Here is a 22,080-nt window from a genome sequence, read left to right as displayed (position 1 = left end):
CTAGCTCCTGGTAGGGTCACCCATAACAGTAAGGTCAAATGCGAGGCTCCAGACAAAATGGGGTCCAACCAAGATCTCAGTGTTGGGGATGGAGGAAGATGATGGTGGCACATCACAACAGCAGTGAAGGCGGAGGAAGGCTGTGACAGTGAAGGGTCCCCAGTCATCTTGCATTCCATATCACTGGACCCTGACCCCGATCCGTCAAGATCCTTGTGGTGGCTACCCATGTGTCAACCTTACCACGTTAAACAAATTCACACACAGATGTTCTCCAAGAAGGGAATAACTCCTCAGGAGAGTATCACACTCATCTTGAGTGATTGCACTACAATTACTGCCAAGAGCAGCCAGGACAAGGCAAATATAATTGCTCTACTTCACCGAATCTTCAGAAAACTTGTGAATCATCTGAAGATACAGATTAATACAAGTCTTGAAGAATCAGCTCTTGGTTTTTCCACAGGGCAACCATTTCATTGACATGGTGATAGAGTCATTCTGAGGAGGAGAAAGCTATCGCTGAGGGAATGACAGTGCTCCGCATTCAAACTGCTAATTAAAGTCCATTCTAATCTGTCCCAGAAGTGGGGACAGTACTAGCATTAGCCAACTCTCTTGGCTGGATTGAGAAAACACTCCACCCATGCCAAAAATACTTGGGAGTTTGACAGTTAGTTGAGAGGAAATGAAAGTGGATAGTGCCAGAGATTCAAATCCACTCCCACTGCAGAGAATCCCAATATAATTGATCCTTCTCATTCACCTGTACCTAAAGCATCCAAATCTTTTCATTCATCACACTATGAAGCATGCTCGTCACCCTTTTTGAGAAGTTGCAAGAGCTGGCAAGGTGGCAGTTCATGCCCCATCCCCATTTTTCCGACAAGAAGTGGGGAGTCTGCTTTTTGAATTGCCGCAGTCCCTTCTAGTGAAAGTTTTAGGTTTAGGGTGAAAGGTGAAATATTTAAGGGGAACCTAAAGGGGGAACTTCTTTGCTCAGAGGGTGGTGAGAATGAGGAACGAGCTGCCAGAGGAAGTGGTGGATGTGGGTTTGAATGCAATATTTAAGAGAAGTATAGGTAAGTAGATGGATGGTCCAGCCGTGGGGCAATGGATGGTTTGGCATGAAATGCTAAACAAACGTTTGTAGCGATGTGCTACACACAGCGTTGAAATAACGACACGCAGTCGGTAAGTCGTTTCAAGACTAGTTTATTCAAACTTCGCGGTGCTGGCATTTAATCCCCAGCGCTCGCCCTCTCCAGGCGGAAATGATGTCAGGGGTGCATTACCAAAGTCTCCCCCCGTGCGCTGGCTATCTGTGAGCCGGTTCGCCTGCGCAGAAAGTGGGTCGCCACATAATCCTCCCCCCCCCAGAACCGGCGATACACCCCCCAATGTCCACAGTCTGGATCAGCCTCTGTTTGGGAGGTCTGCCTCTGCGCCGCGGTGCCTGAACCTCGACCGGCTGCGCCAAGTCCACATGGGCTGGTTTGAGTCGGTCCACCGTGAAAACCTCCTCTCTCCCCCCAATGTCCAGAATGTACGTGGACCCATTGTTGTTGATCACCTTGAACGGCCCCTCGTACGGCTGCTGTAGCGGTGCCCGGTGTCCGCCCCTTCATACAAACACAAACTTACAGTTCTGCAGGTCTTTGGGTACATGGGTCGGGGTCAGTCCGTGCTGTGAAGTCGGTACGGGGGCCAGGTTGCTGAGTCTCTCGCATAGTCTGTCCAGGACTGCTGCGGGTTCTTCCTCTTGCCCCCTTGGGGCTGGTATGAACTCACCTGGGATGACCAGGGGTGCGCCGTACACCAACTCGGCCGACGAGGCGTGCAGATCTTCTTTGAGCGCTGTACGAATTCCAAGCAGGACCCAGGGAAGCTCGTCCACCCAGTTAGGTCCTCTCAGGCGGGCCATGGGAGCCGACTTCAAGTGACGGTGGAAGCGTTCCACTAGTCCGTTCGACTGTGGGCGGTAGGCAGTTGTGTGGTGTACCCGCGTACCCAACAGACTGGCCACAGCTGACCACAGGCTGGAGGTGAACTGGGCGCCTCTGTCGGAGGTAATGTGGGCCGGTACCCCGAAGCGTGCTACCCAGGTTGCAATCAGGGCTCGGGCGCAGGAACTGGCAGATGTGTCGGTGAGCGGGACCGCCTCTGGCCACCTCGTGAACCAGTCTACCACCGTTAGGAGGTACTGCGCTCCTCGGGAGACTGGTAGGGGGCCCATGATATCCACATGAATATGGTCGAACCTCCGGTGGGTGGGTTTGAACTGCTGCGGTGGGGCTTTAGTGTGCCGCTGCACCTTGGCTGTTTGGCACTGCGTGTACATTCTGGCCCATTCACTGACCTGCTTGCAAAGTCCGTGCCACGCGAACTTGCTGGAGACCAGCCGGACGGTTGTCCTGATAGATGGGTGCACCAAACCGTGTATGGAGTTGAAAACTCGCCGCCTCCAGGCTGCCGGGACGATGGGGCGAGGTTGGCCAGTAGCCACGTCGCACAGGAGGGTCCTCTCACCTGGGCCTACGAGAAAGTCTTGCAGCTGCAAACCCAAGATTGCAGTCCTGTAGCTGGTCATCTCGTCGTCTGCCTGCTGCACCTCTGCCAGTGCTGCGTAGTCCACCCCCAGGGACAGGGCCCGGATAGCTGGTCTGGAGAGTGCGTCCGCCACGACGTTGTCCTTTCCCGAGACATGCTGGATGTCCGTCGTGTACTCGGAGATGTAGGACAGATGTCGCTGCTGGTGAGCCGACCAGGGATCGGACACCTTCGTGAACGCGAAGGTCAACTGTTTGTGGTCTGTGAACGTGGTGAATGGCCTGCCTTCTAAGAAGTACCTGAAATGCCAGATTGCCAGATACAGTGCCAACAGCTCCTGGTCGAAAGCACTGTACCGAGTTCGGGTGGTCATAGGTGCTTGCTGAAGAATGCCAGGGGTTGCCAGCGCCCCTCGATGAGCTGCTCCAGCACCCCACCGACTGCTGTGTCGGACGCGTCCACCATGAGGGCGGTCGGAACGTCCGTTCTGGGGTGCACCAGCATCGCGACATCTGCCAAGGCTTCCTTGGCTTTAACGAAAGCGGCCGCGGCCTCCTGGTCCCAAGTAATGCCCTTCCCTTTACCCGACATCAGGGTGTACAAAGGGCGCATGATACGGGCTGCTGAGGGGAGGAAACGGTGGTAGAAGTTCACCATACCAACGAACTCCTGCAGGCCTTTCATTCCTGAAGCATTCAAAGAGCTGCTCATTGAGACCTTTGGCCTCTCACGGCGTGAGCGGGATGCCCGCCTGCTTCACCTGGACGGTTTGGGAGACAGACTGCCGTCAGCATTGATGAACGAGATGCTGGCCCTGGCTGACGGACACAAGCCCTGCCTCATGTTCGAGCAAGCGTTCCTAGAGCAACTGCCCAAGAACATACATCTGCTGCTGGCCGACGCAGATTTCAGCGACCCCCGGAAGGTGGCGGCCCGGGCAGATGTTACCAGGCCACGTGCCCAACAGTGGACCAGACCAGGCCCGGCAGGGGGGCGCACACAACACAGAGGCAGGAGTGAGGAGGCCAGTGAACAGTGGTGTTTCTACCACCAGCGGTGGGGCACAGAAACCCGCCGTTGTCACCTGCCCTGCAAGGGCCAGGGCCAGCTGTCGCTAATGACTATGATGGCTGGCCACCAGGACAGCCTCTTGTATGTCTGGGACAAACAGTCGGGACGCCGCTTCTTGGTCGACACCGGAGTGGAAATCAGCGTCTTGCCCCCGACGGGGTACGACACCCGCAACAGGAAGCCAGGACCCACCCTGAGGGCCGCAAACGGCAGCACGATACGGACCTACGGCACCCGCACCGTGCAGCTGCAGTTCGGCGTCAGCCGGTTCACGTGGGACTTCACACTGGCCGCGGTCGCCCAACCACTCCTGGGGGCGGACTTCTTGCGAGCTCACAGCCTGCTGGTCGACTTGCAAGGGAAAAGACTGGTACATGCCGAGACTTTCCAGACGTTCTCCCTGGGTGAAGCCAAGTTGCCGACCCCACATCTGGTACCTTCACGCTGTCGGACAACGAATTCACCAGAATCCTGGTGGACTTTCCATAGATTCTGGCACCGCAGTTCACGGCAGCCATGCCCAGACACGGGGTTCAGCACCACATCCCGACCCAGGGACCACCCCTCCACGCCCGCGCACGAAGGCTCCCCCCGGACAAGCTCCGCCTGGCGAAGGAGGAGTTGAAGATGATGGAGGAATTGGGGATCGTATGGAGGTCCGACAGCCCATGGGCCTCCACCCTGCACATGGTGCCCAAAGCAGCCGGGGGTTGGAGACCATGCGGCGACTACCGCAGACTGAACGAGGCTACAACTCCAGACCGCTACCCCGTGCCGCACATACAGGATTTTGCAGCAAACCTGCACGGGGCAAGAATATTTTCCAAAGTAGACCTCATCCGGGGATACCATCAAATCCCGGTGCACCCTGAAGACATCCCCAAAACTGCTCTCATCACCACGTTAGGCCTGTTCGAGTTCCTCTGAATGCCGTTCGGCCTGAAGAATGCCGCACAGACGTTCCAGCAGCTAATGGATGCGGTGGGACGTGACCTGGGCTTTGCATTCATCTATTTGGACGACATCCTTATAGCCAGCAGTAGTCGTCAGGAGCATCTGTCCCACCTCCGCCAGCTCTACTCCCACCTGAGTGATTTCGGCCTCACGATCAACCAGGCCAAATGCCAGTTCGGTCTCGATACCATCGACTTCCTGGGCCACAGGATTACCAAAGACGGGGCAACACCTCTGCCCGCCAAGGTAGACGCGATCCACCACTTTGCCCGGCCCAACACGGTCAAAGGCCTACAGGAGTTCGTTGGTATGGTGAACTTCTACCACCGTTTCCTCCCCTCAGCAGCCTGTATCATGCGCCCTTTGTACACACTGATGTCAGGTAAAGGCAAGAACATTACTTGGAACGAGGAGGCCGCGGCCGCTTTCGTTAAAGCCAAGGAAGCCTTGGCAGATGCCGCGATGCTGGTGCACCCCAGAACGGACGTTCCGACCGCCCACACGGTGGACGCATCCGACACATCAGTCGGTGGGGTGCTGGAGCAGCTCATCGAGGGGCGCTGGCAACCCCTGGCGTTCTTCAGCAAGCACCTACGACCACCCGAACTCAAGTACAGTGCTTTCGACCGGGAGCTGTTGGCACTGTATCTGGCAATCCGGCATTTCAGGTACTTCTTAGAAGACAGGCCGTTCACCGCATTCACGGACCACAAACCGTTGACCTTCGCATTCACGAAGGGGTCCGATCCCTGGTCGGCTCGCCAGCAGCGACATCTGTCCTACATCTCCGAGTACACGACGGACATCCGGCATGTCTCGGGAAAGGACAATGTCGTGGCGGACGCACTCTGCAGACCAGCTGTCCAGGCCCTGTCCCTGGGGGTGGACTATGCAGCACCGGCAGAGGCGCAGCAGGCAGACGACGAGATGCCCAGCTACAGGACCGCAGTCTCGGGTTTGCAGCTGCAGGACTTTCTCGTAGGCCCAGGTGAGAGGACCCTCCTGTGCGACGTGGCTACCGGCCAACCTCGCCCCATCGTCCCGGCAGCCTGGAGGTGGCGAGTTTTTGACTCCATACACGGTTTGGCGCACCCATCTATCAGGACAACTGTCCAGCTGGTCTCCAGCAAGTTCGCGTGGCACGGACTTCACAAGCAGGTCAGTGAATGGGTCAGAACGTGTGCGCAGTGCCAAACAGCCAAGGTGCAGTGGCACACTAAAGCCCCGCCGCAGCAGTTCGAACCCACTCACCGGAGGTTCAACCACATTCATGTGGATATCGTGGGCCCCCTACCAGTGTCCTGAGGGGTGCGGTACCTCCTGTGGTAGACCGGTTCACGAGGTGGCCAGAGGCGGTCCCGCTCACCGACACATCTGCCGATTCCTGCGCCCGAGCACTGATTGCAACCTGGGTAGCACGCTTCGGGGTACCGGCCCACATTACCTCCGACAGAGGTGCCCAGTTCACCTCCAGCCTGTGGTCGGCTGTGGCCAGCCTGTTGGGAACGCAGCTACACCACACTACTGCCTACCGTCCACAGTCGAATGGACTGGTGGAATGCTTCCACCGTCACTTGAAGTTGGCTCTCATGGCCCGCCTGAGAGGACCTAACTGGGTGGACGAGCTTCCCTGGGTCCTGCTTGGAATTCACACGGCACCCAAAGAGGATCTGCTCGCCTCATCGGCCGAGTTGGTGTACGACGCACCCCTGGCCGTCCCAGGAGAGTTCATACCAGCCCCAAGGGGGCAAGAGGAAGAACCCGCAGCAGTCCTGGACAGACTACGTGAAAGGCTTGGCAACCTGGCCCCCGTACCGACTTTACAGCACGGACGGACCCCGACCCATGTACCCAAAGAGCTGCAGAACTGTAAGTTTGTGTTTGTACGAAGGGGCGGGCATCGGCCACCACTATAGCGGCCGTACGAGGGGCCGTTCAAGGTGATCAACAACAACGGGTCCACATACGTTCTGGACATTGGGGGGAAAGAGGAGGTTTTCACGGTGGACCGACTCAAACCAGCCCACGTGGACTTGGCGCAGAGGCAGACCTCCCAAACAGAGGCTGATCCAGACTGTGGACATTGGGGGGTGTATCGCCGGTTCTGGGGGGGGGGGGGGGGGTGTGTTATGTGGCGACCCACATTCTGCGCAGGCGAACCGGCTCACAAATAGCCAGCGCGCGGGGAGAGACCTTGGTAATGCACCTCTGTCGTCATTTCCACCCGGAGAGGGCGGGCACTAGGGATTAAATGCCAGCGCCGTGAAATTTGAATAAATTAGTCTCCAAACAACTTACCGACTGTGTGTCGTTATTTCAGCGCTGTGTGTAGCACATCGCTACACCATAGTCATTCCAGTGACCTTCCCTGAACAGCCTCCAATTCAGGCATATTATTTCTTAATGAATTGTACAGAGCCAGAGAGGGGACTCCTTCTCACTGAGCATTCACAGAGTTAACAAAGATTTGTTTGTTATGTGCCATGTCTTACGAGGTAAGCAATCACGGTCTTTCCTTGACATGATTGTTCTTAGCAAATTGTCCTACAGAAGTGGTTTGCCATTGCCTTCCTCTGGGCAGTGTCTTTACAAGACAAGTGACCCCAGCCATTATCAATACTCTTCAGAGATTGTCTGCCTGGTGTTGGTGGTCACAGAACCAGGACTTGTGATCTGCACCGGCTGCTCGTACGACCATCCACCACCTGCTCCCATGGCTTCACGTGACCCTAATCCTGATTTGGGGGAGAGGTGGGTCTAAGCAGGTGCTACATCTTGTCCAAGGGGGGACCTGCAGGCTAGCGGAGGGAAGGAGCGCCTTACACTTCCTTTGGTAAAGATGTACCATGATGATGGGAAGGGGAGAAATTTCTATAGCAATTTATCATCATCAGAAAGCCCCAGTTAGACAGCTGAAATACTTTTAAAAAGTGATGTTGTAATGTTGGAAATATAGCAGCCAGTCTGTGCACAGCAAAAGCTCTCAACAAGTAACATAAATTCCTGAATATTTAGACAGTGTGTCTTAAGGGAAAAGGTTGAGCAAGCTGGGGCTTTTCTCTTTGGAGCGAAGGAGGAGGAGGGGTGTACAAGATGATATTGTTCATGTTGGCCTTCTCCAATGTGCTGCTGTTACTCTGTCTGCCCTTCCAGCTGATCCTCCAAATATTTCATAAGGATCTTTGATGGTGTTATTCCAGGGATTTCAGGTGGTCCGTGACTCAACTCCATACAGTAATGTAGGCTCTATAGACCAAGAATTTTCTTTGGACCCGTACGTTGCGGTCTTCAAAGATTATTTTCCTTAATCTTGCATAGGCTTCACTAGTTCCACTTAGTATTGGAAGAGGCCAACAGGAACAGCATCTCCACCACGATAAAGCATCATTAACTCCGAAACCCAGATGTCTAACTCACATCTCCCCAACCTTTACTCCCAGTTGAGCCAAGGTCAGCAAGTCTGTGGTAGGCAAATGAAATGTTTCAAAGATCACATCAAAATCAGCCTGAAGAAATTGAACATGACATCTAAAAACTGGACTCAATAGTACACTTGGAGAAATCTGTCCCAGCAGGAGCTGCGCTACGTGAGAGCAACCTCTGCTGTGCCGCAGAGAACAAGCGGCAGCTGCTAAAGCAGAGTCTGAACAACCAGAAGACCCAACACTAACCACAGCCACCACTTCATCGTGCCCACACTGCACCAGAATATGTGGATCCCGGATTGGCCTCTGCAGCCACCAATAGAAAACCCTTAGGAGGACATCATACTGGACTAGGACTGGAGTGATTGCACTACAAGATGTTGAGAGGCATAGGTCGGTTGGACAGCTGGCACCCTACTGACAGGGTAGAAATGATTAGTATAAAAGGCCATTATTCTGAAGGACAGGGTCTGAGGTAAGTTTTTACAGAGAGTAGCAGGTGTGTGGTCTGAGGTAAGTTTTTACAGAGAGTAGCAGGTGTGTAGAACGTGCTGCCAGAGGTGGGGGAAAAGCAGATACATTAGGAACATTTAAGAGACTTTAATAGAACATAGAAATCTACAGCACATTAGCTCCCAATATTGTGCCAACCATGCTACCTACTCTAGAAGCTGTCTAGAATTTTCCTACTACATAGCCCTCTATTTTGCTAAGCTCCATGTACATATCTAAGAGTCCCTTAAAAGACCCTATTGTATCCACCTCTACTATCATCGCTGGCAGTGCATTCCACCCACCCACTACTCTGTGTGTGGAAAACTTACCCTGACATCCCCTCAGTACCCATTTCCAAGCAGCTTAGAACTATGCCCCCTCATGTTAGCCATTTCAGCCCTGGAAAAAGCCTCTGGCTATCCACACAATCAATGCCTCTCATCATCTTATACACCTCTATCAGGTCACCTCTCATCCTCTGTCACTCCAAGGAGAAAAGGCTGAGTTCACTCAACCTATTCTCACAAGTCATGCTCCCCAATCCAGGTAACATCTTGTAATTCTCCTCTGCACTCTCTCTATAGTATCCACATCCTTCCTGTAGTGAGGTGTCCAGAACTGAACACAGTACTCCAAGGGGGGCCTGACCAAGGTCTTGTATAGCTATAACAATACTGCTCGGTTCTTGTGCTCAATCCCATGGTTGATGAATGTCAACACACTGTACACAATAGGCACATGGACTGTACAAAAATGAAGGGTTATAATGGCATGGGAGCATTAGATTGATTTTACAGCAAGTTAAAAGATTGGCACAATAAAATGGGCTAAAGGGCCTTTAGTGCGCTATACTGTTCTATGTTCTAGTCCATCGATTTCTGATGTTGACCCTTATGATGCCAGGAAATTTTTAAAAATGAAAATCCACTTGACATTGTGAAAAAAAGGGCCACGATTTAATGTATCCAAAGAACATTTATCAAGAGGTCATGGGTTAAGGGTGAAAGGTGAAAAGTTTAAGGGGAACATGAGGAAATATCTTCACTCAGAGGGTGGTGAGAGTGTGTGATGAGCCGCCAGCAGAGGTGGTGCATGTAAGCCTGCTATCAATGTTTAAGAGAAGTTTGGATAGGGTCATGGATGGTAGAGAATGGAGGGCTATGGTACCGGTGCAGGTCAATGGAAGTAGGCAGATTAAATGGTTTGGCATGGACTAGATGGGCCAAAGGGCTTGTTTCTGTGCTGTACTTCTCTACGATATTTCCTCCAGTAGTGTAGTATTCCCCAGTACTGGAGAGCCAGTTTGGGTAGTTGCTGGAGTCTCCTGAACTGGACAAGAAGGGCATCTTATTCAGCTACTACTGATACCATCCAGACAGAGGACAGGTAAGAGTCTTTATGTTGTTCAGTGTATAGGTCAGAACAGCTTCTGCTCTATGTTGTGGTACTGCAAGGGTGATAATTGGACAAACTGTAAACAATCTCCTTGTCAAACCATGTCGCAGTTTCTCTGGATTCTTATCCCAGAGGAAAGAATGAGTTAGTTTTGGCCAGTCCTATGGACAAGTTGATAGGGTGGTTAATAAGGTGTATGGTGTGCTGCCCTTCATTAGTCAGGGGTTGAATTCAAGAGTTGTGAGGCAATGTTGCAGCTCTGTAAAACCACACTTGGGAGTACTGTGTTCAGCCTGGTCATTACATTACAGGAAGGATGTAGAAGCTTTAGAGAGAGTGCAAAGATTTACCAGGATGCTGCCTAAATTACAGAGAGAATGTCTTATCAGAGTAAGTTGAGAAAGCTGGGGCTTTTCTCTGGAGAGGAGGATGAATGGTGACTTGATAAGAGATGTACAAGTTAATAGGAGGCTTAGATTGATAAAGTCTTGATGAAGGGTCTCGGCCTGAAATGTCAACTGTTTACTCTTTTCCAATGATGCTGCCTGGCTTGCTGAGTCCCTCCAGCATTTTGTGTCTGTTCCTTTGGGTTTCCAGGATCTTCAGATTTTCTCGTGTTTGAGAGGCATAGATTGAGTGGATAACAGAGACTTTTTTGTCAGGATGAAAATGGCTAATATGAGGGGGCATTGTTTTAAGGCAATTGGAAGTAAGTTTCTATTTAAAAGTGGTAGATACATGCCACTGCCAGGATGGTGATAAAGGCAGGTATATTAAAGACATCTAAGGCACATAGATAGGCACATGGATGCTGGAAAAAAAATTGAGGGCCATGTGAGGAGGGCGGGCTAGATTGATCTTAGAGTAGGTTAAAAGGTCAGTACAACATGGTGGGCCAAAGGGCCTGTACTAATCTATGTTCTGTGTTTTTGCCATCAAGTCCCTATAGAGTGGGTGCTGGGGAGAGGGCAGGAGCCAGACAGCAGAGGGGCTGCTAATCATTGAGGTGAGTGTTATCTCAAGGTTTCCCTCAGAATCTTACAGACAACTCACTAAAACAAACAGGTAAACTGGGAGCCCCCACCATCTTGTGTCCTCTGATTGGTTGCATCACATGATCCTCCCCTCCCTGCCTGTGGTTGGCTGCTGGGTCCCTCCTCACAAGTCCTGCTGACTGTACAGTGAGCAACCATTTTGTTTGCTAACTGAATGATCTGTAAACTTTGGCCAGACATTCTTTATTCCCCAACTAATCCTCTAGTTACTGAGTTATTGAGGGTCTTCGAACCACACTGCCTAGCATCCCGATTTAACCTTAGCCTAATCACAGGACAGTTTACAAGGACCAATTAACCTACCAATTGATACATCTTCGGACTGTGGGAGGAAACCCACGCGGTTAAGTTCCTCACAGACAGTGGCGGGGTTATTGGTGGGTTATTTGCCCGCTGCAAGTTCTGCCAGGGAGTCAGAAAACTGACTGCAGTTTGGTGCGGGGGGGGGGGGGGGTGGTGTGTGTGTGTAGGTGTAGGCCTCCGTTAGTCTTGATAGACCATGGATTGGTGCCTTGGAAAGTTTCCAGGGCGCAAGGCTGGGCAAAGTTTTTTTTTTTAAAAAAAATGGAAGACTGGCAGTTGCCCAAGCTGCAAGTCTCCCCTCTCCACGCCACCGATGGCATTAGGACCCATACAGCTTGGCACCGGTGTCGTCGCAGAGCAATGTGTGGTTAAGTGCCTTGCTCAAGGACACACACGCAGCCTCAGCCAAGGCTCAAACTAGCGACCTTCAGATAACTAGATGGACGCTTTAACCACTTGGCCACGCGCCAACACTGGGGTTGGGTAGAGAACGGGTTACTGGGAAACATGGGGGAAATAGAAACATAGAAACATAGAAAATAGGTGCAGGAATAGGCCATTCGGCCCTTTGAGCCTGCACCACCATTCAGTATGATCATGGCTGATCCTCCAACTCAGAACCCTGTACCTGCTTTCTCTCCATACCCGCTGATCCCTTTAGCCACAAGGGCCATATCTAACTTCCTCTTAAATATAGCCAATGAACCGGCCTCAACTGTTTCCTCTGGCAGAGAATTCCACAGATTCACCACTCTCTGTGTGAAGAAGTTTTTCCTCATCTCGGTCCTAAAAGGCTTCCACTTTATCCTTAAACTGTGACCCCTCGTTCTGGACTTCCCCAACATCGGAAACAATCTTCCTGCATCTAGCCTGCCCAATCCCTTTAGAATTTTATACGTTTCAATAAGATCCCCCCTCAATCTTCTAAATTCCAGTGAGTATAAGTCTAGTTGATCCAGTCTTTCTTCATATGAAAGTCCTGCCATCCCAGGAATCAACCTGGTGAACCTTCTCTGTACTCCCTCTATGGCAAGAATGTCTTTCATCAGATTAGGGGACCAAAATTGCACACAATATTCTAGGTGCGGTCTCACCAAGGCCTTGTACAACTGCAGTAGAACCTCCCTACTCCTGTACTCAAATCCTTTTGCTATGAATGCCAACATACCATTTGCCTTTTTCACTGCCTGCTGTACCTGCATGCCCACCTTCAATGACTGGTGTACAATGACACCCAGGTCTCGTTGCATCTCCCCTTTTCCTAATCGGCCATCGTTCAGATAATAATCTGTTTTCCTGTTCTTGCAACCAAAGTGGATAACCTCACATTTATCCACATTAAATTGCATCTGCCATGAATTTGCCCACTCACCTAACCTATCCAAGTCACCCTGCATCCTCTTAGCATCCTCCTCACAGCTAACACCGCCGCCCAGCTTCGTGTCATCTGCAAACTTGGAGATGCTGCATTTAATTCCCTCGTCTAAATCATTAATATATATTGTAAACAATTGGGGTCCCAGCACTGAGCCTTGCAGTACCCCACTAGTCACTGCCTGCCATTCTGAAAAGGTCCCGTTTACTCCCACTCTTTGCTTCCTGTCTGCCAACCAATTCTCTATCCATATCAATACCATACCCCCAATACCGTGTGCTTTAAGTTTGCACACTAATCTCCTGTGTGGGACCTTGTCAAAAGCCTTTTGAAAATCTAAATATACCACATCCACTGGCTCTCCCCTATCCACTCTACTAGTTACATCTTCAAAAAAATTCTATAAGATTCGTCAGACATGATTTTCCTTTCACAAATCCATGCTGACTTTGTCCGATGATTTCACCTCTTTCCAAATGTGCTGTTATCACATCTTTGATAACCGACTCTAGCATTTTTCCCACCACCGATGTCAGACTAACCGGTCTATAATTCCCCGGTTTCTCTCTCCCTCCTTTTTTAAAAAGTGGGGTTACATTAGTCACCCTCCAATCCTCAGGAACTAATCCAGAATCTAAGGAGTTTTGAAAAATTATCACTAATGCATCCACTATTTCTTGGGCTACTTCCTTAAGCACTCTGGGATGCAGACCATCTGGCCCTGGGGATTTATCTGCCTTTAATCCCTTCAATTTACGTAACACCACTTCCCTACTAACATGTATTTCCCTCAGTTCCTCCATCTCACTAGACCCTCGGTCCCTTACTTTTAAGATTATTAATGTCCTCCTTAGTGAAGACAGAACCAAAGTAGTTATTCAATTGGTCTGCCATGTCTTTGTTCCCTATGATCAATTCACCTGTTTCTGACTGTAAAGGACCTACATTTGTCTTGACCAATCTTTTTCTTTTGACATATCTATAAAAGCTTTTACAGTCAGTTTTTATGTTCCCTGCCAGCTTTCTCTCATAATCTTTTTTCCCTTTCCTAATTAAGCCCTTTGTCCTCCTCTGCTGGACTCTGAATTTCTCCCAGTCCTCAGGTGTGCTGCTTTTTTTTTTGCTAATTTATATGTTTCTTCTTTGGACTTGATACTATCCCTAATTTCCCTTGTCAGCCACGGGTGCACTACCTTCCCTGGTTTATTCTTTTGCCAAACTGGGATGAACAATTGTTGTAGTTCATCCATACGATCTTTAAATGCTTGCTATTGCATATGCACCGTCAACCCTTTAAGTATCATTTGCCAGTCTATCTTAACTAATTCTCGTCTCATACCTTCAAAGTTACCCTTCTTTAAGTTCAGAACCTTTGTTTCTGAATTAACTATGTCACTCTCCATCTTAATGAAGAATTCCACCATATTATGGTCATTCTTACCCAAGGGGCCTCGCACAACAAGATTGCTAACTAACCCTTCCTCATTGCTCAATACCCAATCTAGAATGGCCTGCTCTCTAGTTGGTTCCTCGACATGTTGGTTCAGAAAACCATCCTGCATACATTCCAAGAAATCCTCTTCCTCAGCACCCTTACCAATTTGGTTCACCCAATCTATATGTAGATTGAAGTCACCCATTATAACTACTGTTCCTTTATTGCACACATTTCTAATTTCCTGTTTAATGCCATCCCCAACCTCACTACTACTGTTAGGTGGCCTGTACACAACTCCCACCAGCATTTTCTGCCCCTTAGTGTTATGCAGCTCTACCCATATCGATTCCACATCCTCCAGGCTAATGTCCTTCCTTTCTATTGCGTTAATATAAAATATAAAATATAATACTGACAAGTGTGAGGTCTTGCACTTTGGCAGGAAAAATAATAGAGCAAGTTATTATCTAAATGGAGAGAAACTGGAAAGTGCTTCTGTGCAAAGGGATCTGGGGGTCCTGGTGCAGGAAACACAAAAAGTTAGTATGCAAGTGCAGCAGGTGGTCAAGAAGGCCAATGGAATGCTGGCTTTTATTGCTAGGGGGATGGAGTATAAGAACAGGGAGGTCTTACTGCAGTTGTACCGGGTATTGGTGAGACCACACCTGGAGTACTGCGTGCAGTTCTGGTGTCCATATTTAAGAAAGGACATACTGGCTCTCGAGGCAGTGCAGAGAAGGTTCACTAGGTTAATTCTGGGGATGGGTGGGTTGATATATGATGAGAGGTTGAGTAGATTGGGACTCTACTCATTGGAGTTCCGAAGAATGAGAGGCGATCTTATTGAAACATATAAGATTGTGAAGGGGCTTGATTGGGTGGATGCGGGGAGAATGTTCCCAATGATGGGTGAAACTAGGACTAGGGGGCATAATCTTAAAATAAGGGGATGCCATTCCAGGACTGAGATGCGGAGAAATTTCTTCACTCAGAGGGTAGTGGGGCTGTGGAATTTACTGCCCCAGAGAGCTGTGGAAGCTATTACACTCAATAAATTCAAAACGGAGATAGACATTTTCCTGGATAAAAATGGCATTAGGGGATACGGTGAGCGAGCAGGTAAGTGGACATGAGGCTAGGTTTAGATCAGCCATGTGATCTCCTAGACCAGTTTTCGATAGCCTGGATGGGTCGGAGAGGAATTTTCCAGATTTTTTCCCCGGGTGATCACATGGGTTTGGGCGGGATGAATAATAAAATAAAATGGGCGGCATGGTGCTCTGTTGGTTGGCACTGTTGCTTTGTGGGATTCGGTGAAAACTAGAGTTAAGATTGGATCAGCCATGATCTTGTTGAATGGCGGAGCAGGCTTGAGGGGCCGATTGGCCTACTCCTGCTCCTATCTCTTATGTTCTTATGTTCTTATATTAATCTCCTCTCTAACCAGCAATGCTACCCCACCTCCTTTTCTTTCCTGTCTATCCCTCCTGAATATTGAATATCCCTGGATGTTGAGCTCCCATCCTTGGTCACCCTGGAGCCATGTCTCTGTGATCCCAACTATATCATATTCATTAATAACTATCTGCACATTCAATTCATCCACCTTGTTATGAATGCTCCTCGCATTGACACACAAAGCCTTCAGGCTTGTTTTTAAAAACACTCTTAGCCCTTATACAATTATGTTGAAAAGTGGCTCTTTTTGCTTTTTGCCCTGGATTTGCCTGCCTGCCACTTTTACTTTTCACCTTACTACTTTTTGCTTCTACCCTCATTTTACACCCCTCTGTCTCTCTGCACTTGTTCCCATCCCCCTGCCACATTAGTTTAAAGCCTCCTGAACAGCAGTAGCAAACGCTCGCCCTAGGACATTGGTTCCAGTCCAGCCCAGGTGCAGACCATCCTGTTTATAATGGTCCCACCTCCCCCAGAACTGGTTCCAATGCCCTAGAAATTTGAATCCCTCCCCCTTGCATCATTTTTCAAGCCACGTATTCATCTGAAATATCCTCCTGTTTCTACTCTGGCTAGCACGTGGCACTGGTAGTAATCCAGAGATTATTACCTTTGTGGTCCTACTTTTTAGTTTATCTCCTAACTCCCTAAATTCACCTTGTAGGACCTCATCCCGTTTTTTACCTATATCGTTGGTAACTATGTGCACCACGACCACTGGCTATTCACCCTCCCACTCCAGAATGTCCTGCAGCCGCTCAGAGACATCCTTGACCCTTGCACCAGGGAGGCAACATACCATCCTGGAGTCTCGTTTGCGGCCGCAGAAACGCCTATCTATTCCCCTTACAATCGAATCCCCTATCACTATAGCTCTCCCACTCCTTTTCCTTCCCTCCTGTGCCGCAGAGCCACCCATGGTGCAATGAACTCGGCTGCTGCTGCCTTCCCCTGATGAGACATCTCCCCCAACAGTATCCAAAACAGTATATCTGTTTAGGAGGGAGATGACCTCAGGGGACTCCTGTACTACCTGCCTACTGCTACGCTGTCTAGTGGCCACCCCTTCCCTTTCTCCCTGTGTAGCCTTTATCTGCGGTGTGGCCAACTCACTGAACGTGCTATTCACGACTTTCTCAGCATCGCGGATGCTCCAGTATGAATCCAATCGCAGCTCCAGATGTTCAATGCGGTCTGCCAGAAGCTGCAGTTGGACACACTTCCTGCACACATAGTCGTCAGGGACACTGGAAGTATCCCTGATTTCCCACATGCTGCAGCATAAACAAACCACGATCTCAGCTGCCATGACCTACCCAATATTTGCCTCAACTTTTGAAACTTTCTCCTTTGAAAGGCACTTACCCGGCCTTAGCTCACTTGGAGTGAAGCTCGTCCTCCGCCTCTTCTCGTCGAAGCCTCTCGAGTCAAAGCCTCAAATCTCCACTCCTTCACTGGCCCACTCACTCACTGGCTGCTTTCCATGTGACTGATGGGATTGCTCCACAAACTGTTCTTCACTTGATGCACTGTGTTGCAAGAACAAACACGTGAATGGCATGGTAGCAAAGCGGCTAGCCCAGGGGTTCCCAACCTGGGCTCCACAGACCCCTCAGTTAATGGTAGGGGTCACGGCATAAAAAAGGTTGGGAATCCCTGGGCTAGTGCAATGTTTTATAGTGAAAGCAATCAAGGTTCAATGCCTGCCGCTGCCTGTAAGGAGTTTGTACATTCTCCCTGTAACCCTGTGGGTTTACTCCGGGTGCTCCGGTTTCCTTCCCATTTGGAGAGCATACAGTTGTGGGCATGCTGCATTGGCATTGAAAGCAGGGCAACACTCGGGCTGCCCCAGCACAATCTCAAACTGTATTGGTCATGGTTGAACAAACATGCAAGTTTTGATGTTCATGCAGTGAATGTGAACATGACAAACAACCTACCGGATTACTGAAGCATATAGAAGGCAGAGCGAAAATCTTCTCACTCAAAGTAGGTAAAATAAAGAGCTGATGATCATCTCCAGGAGGAAACAGCTGGAGGTCCATGAGAGAGTCCTGAGGTGGAGGGGTAGCAGTTTTAAACTGCTTGGCTTTCATATATCAACGACCAGCATGTAAGCACCGTCACAGAGAAGGCACAGCAACACCTCTGCTTCCCTGTGTAGATTCAGCAAGTCACCATCAATTTTGACAAAATGTCTATAAATGCAGAGTGGAGAGAATCCCGACTGTTTGCGTCATGGCCTGGTATGGAGACTCCAATGCCCAGGAATGGAAACGATTACGGAACGTGGTGGATGCGGCCCAGTCCATCACAGGCAAAGCCCTCCCCACCACTGAACACATTTACAAGGAGTCCTGCCGCTGGAATCAGGATCCATCATCAAGGACCCCCACCATCCAGGCCTTGCTCTCTCGCTACTACCATCAGGCAGAAGGCACAGGAGCCTTTAGGTCCCACACCACCGGGTTCAGGAACAATTATCACCCGACCACCATCAGGCTCCTGAACTGGCGTGGATAACTTCATTCACATCAACTCTACGACCTAGAGCCCAACTTTCAAGGACTCCACAACTCGTTTTTTGTCGTGCAGTTTGTCTGCTTTTGCACATTAGGAGTTTCTGGTCCTGTATAAATTGTAAATTCTAATGTATTTATTGTTTTCCTGTAAATGCCTGCAAGAAAATTAATCTTGTGGTAGCATATGGTAACGATGATATATTTTGGGAGATCAGGGAATCGAGGGCTAATGAACTTGCATAGGAAAGGACACAGGAACAGGAGCAGATTTGCCACGATCTTTAATTGATGGGCAGACACAAGTGGCAAAGAGAACTATTCCTATCTTCAGATATTCTCAGGGAAATCTTTAAAAAAGAAAATAAAATCAAAATTCCAACCACAGTTTTAACAATAAGACAATGTTGATTCTGGGTTTTGCCTGAGCCCCAACAAAATAGACCACAAGATATAGGAGCAGAATTAGGCCATTTGGCCCATCGAGTCTGCTCCACATACTGATTGAGATACAGTGTGGAGTACTGATTGAGATACAGTGGCCCTTCAAGCTGTGCCACCCAGCAACCCGATTTAACCCGAGCCTAATCACGGGACAATTTACAATGACCAGTCTTTGGACTGTGGGAGAAAACCGGGGCACGATGAGGAATCCCAAATGTCACTGGGAGAATACACAGACTCCTTACAGGCAGCGGCAGGGTTCGCTGGTACTGTAAAGCGTTGTGCTAACCACTACACTACCGTGCCAGGGTTGTTCCCTCTCTATAGGAGGCCAATCAGCACATTGTTTACAGGTACAGGCGGGTGCGAGGGTGCATTTGCAGAGGGGTGGGAGTCACAGTTGTTGCGACTCCACCAGCCCATCTCTGATGCGTTGGAGTGGAAAACAGCGGCTCACGGTCAAAAACACTCACCGACTCAGAGAGCAAGTCACCTGCAAACCAGAATCAACTGGATGGAACTCGTTCAATTTTCCTTCAGCATTCAGAAGTTTATAATCAACAAACAAAAAGCCCTGCCCACAGCTGTGTTTTGTAGGTCAGCTAGCCCACCCACGCAGGGCAGCACCCAAAAGTAGGCAGGCTTCGAGTCAGGGCACCCTTTGATAAAACCGCAAGTCCTTGGGCTTGCGTCCAATGTCACTGGGCCAACTCTTTATAAATAAATGCGCTAAGGCTCAAGACTATAAATAATTGCACCACTTTATAAATAAACACACTATTAAATGTAGCTGGAGGCCTGAACAGGGTCCTGCAACGTTGGGACAAGGGAGCCGGTGCCAGGATTCCGCATAGCTCCGGGGCAGGCCCTCGATCTCAGCCGTGCTTCTAAGGGGGTGGTGAGTCAGGCTGGGTTTTAAATTTTATACCCCCGTCCCCCACACTGATTGACACCACTCTGAATCAGGAGGCTAAGGGTTAAGGTCGCACATTTGAGACTCTGGAGCATGCCACCAATTAAAGTTACTGGTGTGGTGCTGAGGAGGTGCTGTACTGTAAAGGTCTCACCTCTTGGGTCGACAGTGACTGCATTTCATCAGCTCAAAAGCCCTTTGAGATGTGTGGAGGGATGACTTACTTACTGCCGATACGCCACTGGTGTTTAGGGCATTTCTGTCTGTTCACACCATCACATACAGATGTAGAAGGATTCTTCATGCCGTTTCTGTATTTGCTTTGTTGTTAGTCCAGACCTGAGCCCCCAAACCTGGACCACTCTTAGGCTGGCCTTTAGCCTTTGACCTGTTTGGCATGGGTGACCCTACCAAGACCCAAAGCACGAGGCCCAAGAGCCATAGCTGTCCAGGTCACACGCCTCCAGACCCAACGACAAGTCTGTGGTCCTCTTGGAAGGGAATGATGACTACATCATGGAAATTTCACACAAGTAATGCAAACAGATACAGAGGAGATTGAATCAGAGAACAGTCTTTGGAGCTGGCAGGGTTTGCTGGACACTGGACTGAGCAAGTCTCCATGCCTGGTTTTAGAGGAAAAAACCCCAAAACACACACCTATATTTTACTTTATAATGGGGAACCCAGCAGCCCAAGTCATTTCCCACTTCTCTCTGTAAGAAGTTTGTATGTTCTCCACACGATTTTCCTCCGCGTGCTCTGGTTTCCTCCCACATTCCAAAGACTGGTTAGGTTAATTGGACGGTGTAGGCTTGTTGGGCCATGTTGTATCTCTAAGAAAATAAATATTTATCCATCCATCAGATGTTGAAAGGACTAGATAGAGTAGATGTGGAGAGGAGGTTTCCTAGAGTGGGGGAGTCTAGGACCAGAGGACACAGATAGAGTAGATGTGGAGAGGAGGTTTCCTATAGTGGGGGAGTCTAGGACCAGAGGACACAGATAGAGTGGGTGTGGAGAGGATGTTTCCTATAGTGGGGGGAGTCTAGGACCAGAGGACACAGATAGAGTGGATGTGGAGAGGATGTTTCCTATAGTGGGGGGAGTCTAGGACCAGAGGACACAGATAGAGTGGATGTGGAGGGGATGTTTCCTATAGTGGGGGAGTCTAGGACCAGAGGACACAGATAGAGTGGATGTGGAGAGGATGTTTCCTATAGTGGGGGAGTCTAAGACCAGAGAGCAAAGCCTCAGAATAGAGAGATGTCCCTTTAGAACAGAGATGCGGAAGCATTTCTTTAGCCAGAGGGTAGTGAATCTGTGAAATTCTTTGCCACAGGCAGCTGTGGAGGCCAAGACATTGGGTATATTTAAGGCAGAGGTTTGTAGATTCTTCGTTAGTCAAGGTATGAGGGGATACGGGGAGAAGGCAGGAGATTGGGGCTGAGAGAGAAATGGATCAGACGTAATGAAATGGCAGAGCAGACTCAATGCACCAAATGGCCTAATTCAGCTCCTATATCTTCTGGTCTAATGTAAAAAATAAGTTAACAAATAAAACAGTTATCTGGAAACAAGCCAGCTACTGTGGGAGAGGAAAAAAAAGACAGCAATTAGGTGTTTGTCAAAATCTGCTTATCTTTCCTTTCCACAGGAACCTCAATGTCCCATCAGAACATTGCAAAGTACTCCAGTCAACAAGCTACTGTTTTAATGTAGAATTAAAGAAAAAGTGAACTCTTCACTGATTCTCCGAGGGCAAGATGCTTCAACAACTCTCCTCCGCTGTCCCGTGTACAGTGTGGTATACCCGCACCGCCCCTCAGCGACTCCCCTCCGCTGTCCCGTGTACAGTGTGGTATACCCGCACCGCCCCTCAGCGACTCCCCTCCGCTGTCCCGTGTACAGTGTGGTATACCCGCACCGCCCCTCAGCGATGCCCCTCCGCTGTCCCGTGTACAGTGTGGTATACCCGCACCGCCCCTCAGCGACGCCCCTCCGCTGTCCCGTGTACAGTGTGGTATACCCGCACCGCCCCTCAGCGACTCCCCTCCGCTGTCCCGTGTACAGTGTGGTACAGTGGCCTCACTGCTGGGCTTTACCAGGCCTTGTCAACAAGGCAACAATAACTGTTAAAGACCACAGTGAAAAAGGAGAGGTGGCATGTTAGCTTAACAGTTGGCATAAACCCAATTACAGCTCCAGTGATCCAGGTTCAATTAGACCATAAGCCTATGGTAGGAGCTGAATTATGCCATTTAGCCCACCAAGTCTGCTCTGCCAGTTCATCATGGCTGATCCATTTTCCCCTCCCAGTCTCAGTCTCCCGCCTTCTCCGTGTATTCCTTCATGCCCTGACTAACCAAGAATCTATCTGCCTATGCCTTAAATATACCCAATGACTTGGCCTCTACAGCCGCTGTGGCAACAAATGCCACAGATTCACCATCTCTGTACTAAATGGACATTGTAAGGAGTTTGTATGTGGTCACAGCTGCGTGCATTTCCTCCAGGTGCTCTGCTTTCAAAGACACACAAGTTAGTAAGGTTAACTGGTCACAAGGGTTTACCCAGTGTGAGCCTGTCAGGCCTGATGGGTCGGTCACTGTGCTGAGGTTGAAATAAATAAAAATCGATGAGAATGAGCAGTTTAAATGGTTGGCACAGAATAGATGGGCAGAA

General features: G+C 49.7%; 1 protein-coding gene across 5 annotated transcripts in view; it reads right to left on the bottom strand.

Annotated features, from left to right (window-relative positions):
- ache (acetylcholinesterase (Yt blood group)) overlaps positions 1-22,080 on the bottom strand; it is a 79,664-nt gene that overhangs the window by 36,755 nt on the left and 20,829 nt on the right. For 3 of the 5 annotated variants that reach the window (XM_073048993.1, XM_073048996.1, XM_073048995.1), the window contains exon 2: positions 16,885-17,048. The gene's annotated coding sequence lies outside the window, so the exon portion shown is untranslated. Of the gene's footprint in view, positions 1-16,884; positions 17,049-17,459; positions 17,676-18,955; positions 19,109-22,080 lie in introns of those variants that run through there. The other 2 variants (XM_073048994.1, XM_073048997.1) reach the window with 2 other exon arrangements.

Source organism: Hemitrygon akajei, chromosome 6, assembly GCF_048418815.1.
Source record: "Hemitrygon akajei chromosome 6, sHemAka1.3, whole genome shotgun sequence".
Lineage (NCBI taxonomy): Eukaryota > Metazoa > Chordata > Chondrichthyes > Myliobatiformes > Dasyatidae > Hemitrygon > Hemitrygon akajei.
This window is presented reverse-complemented; position numbering and strand designations above follow the sequence as displayed.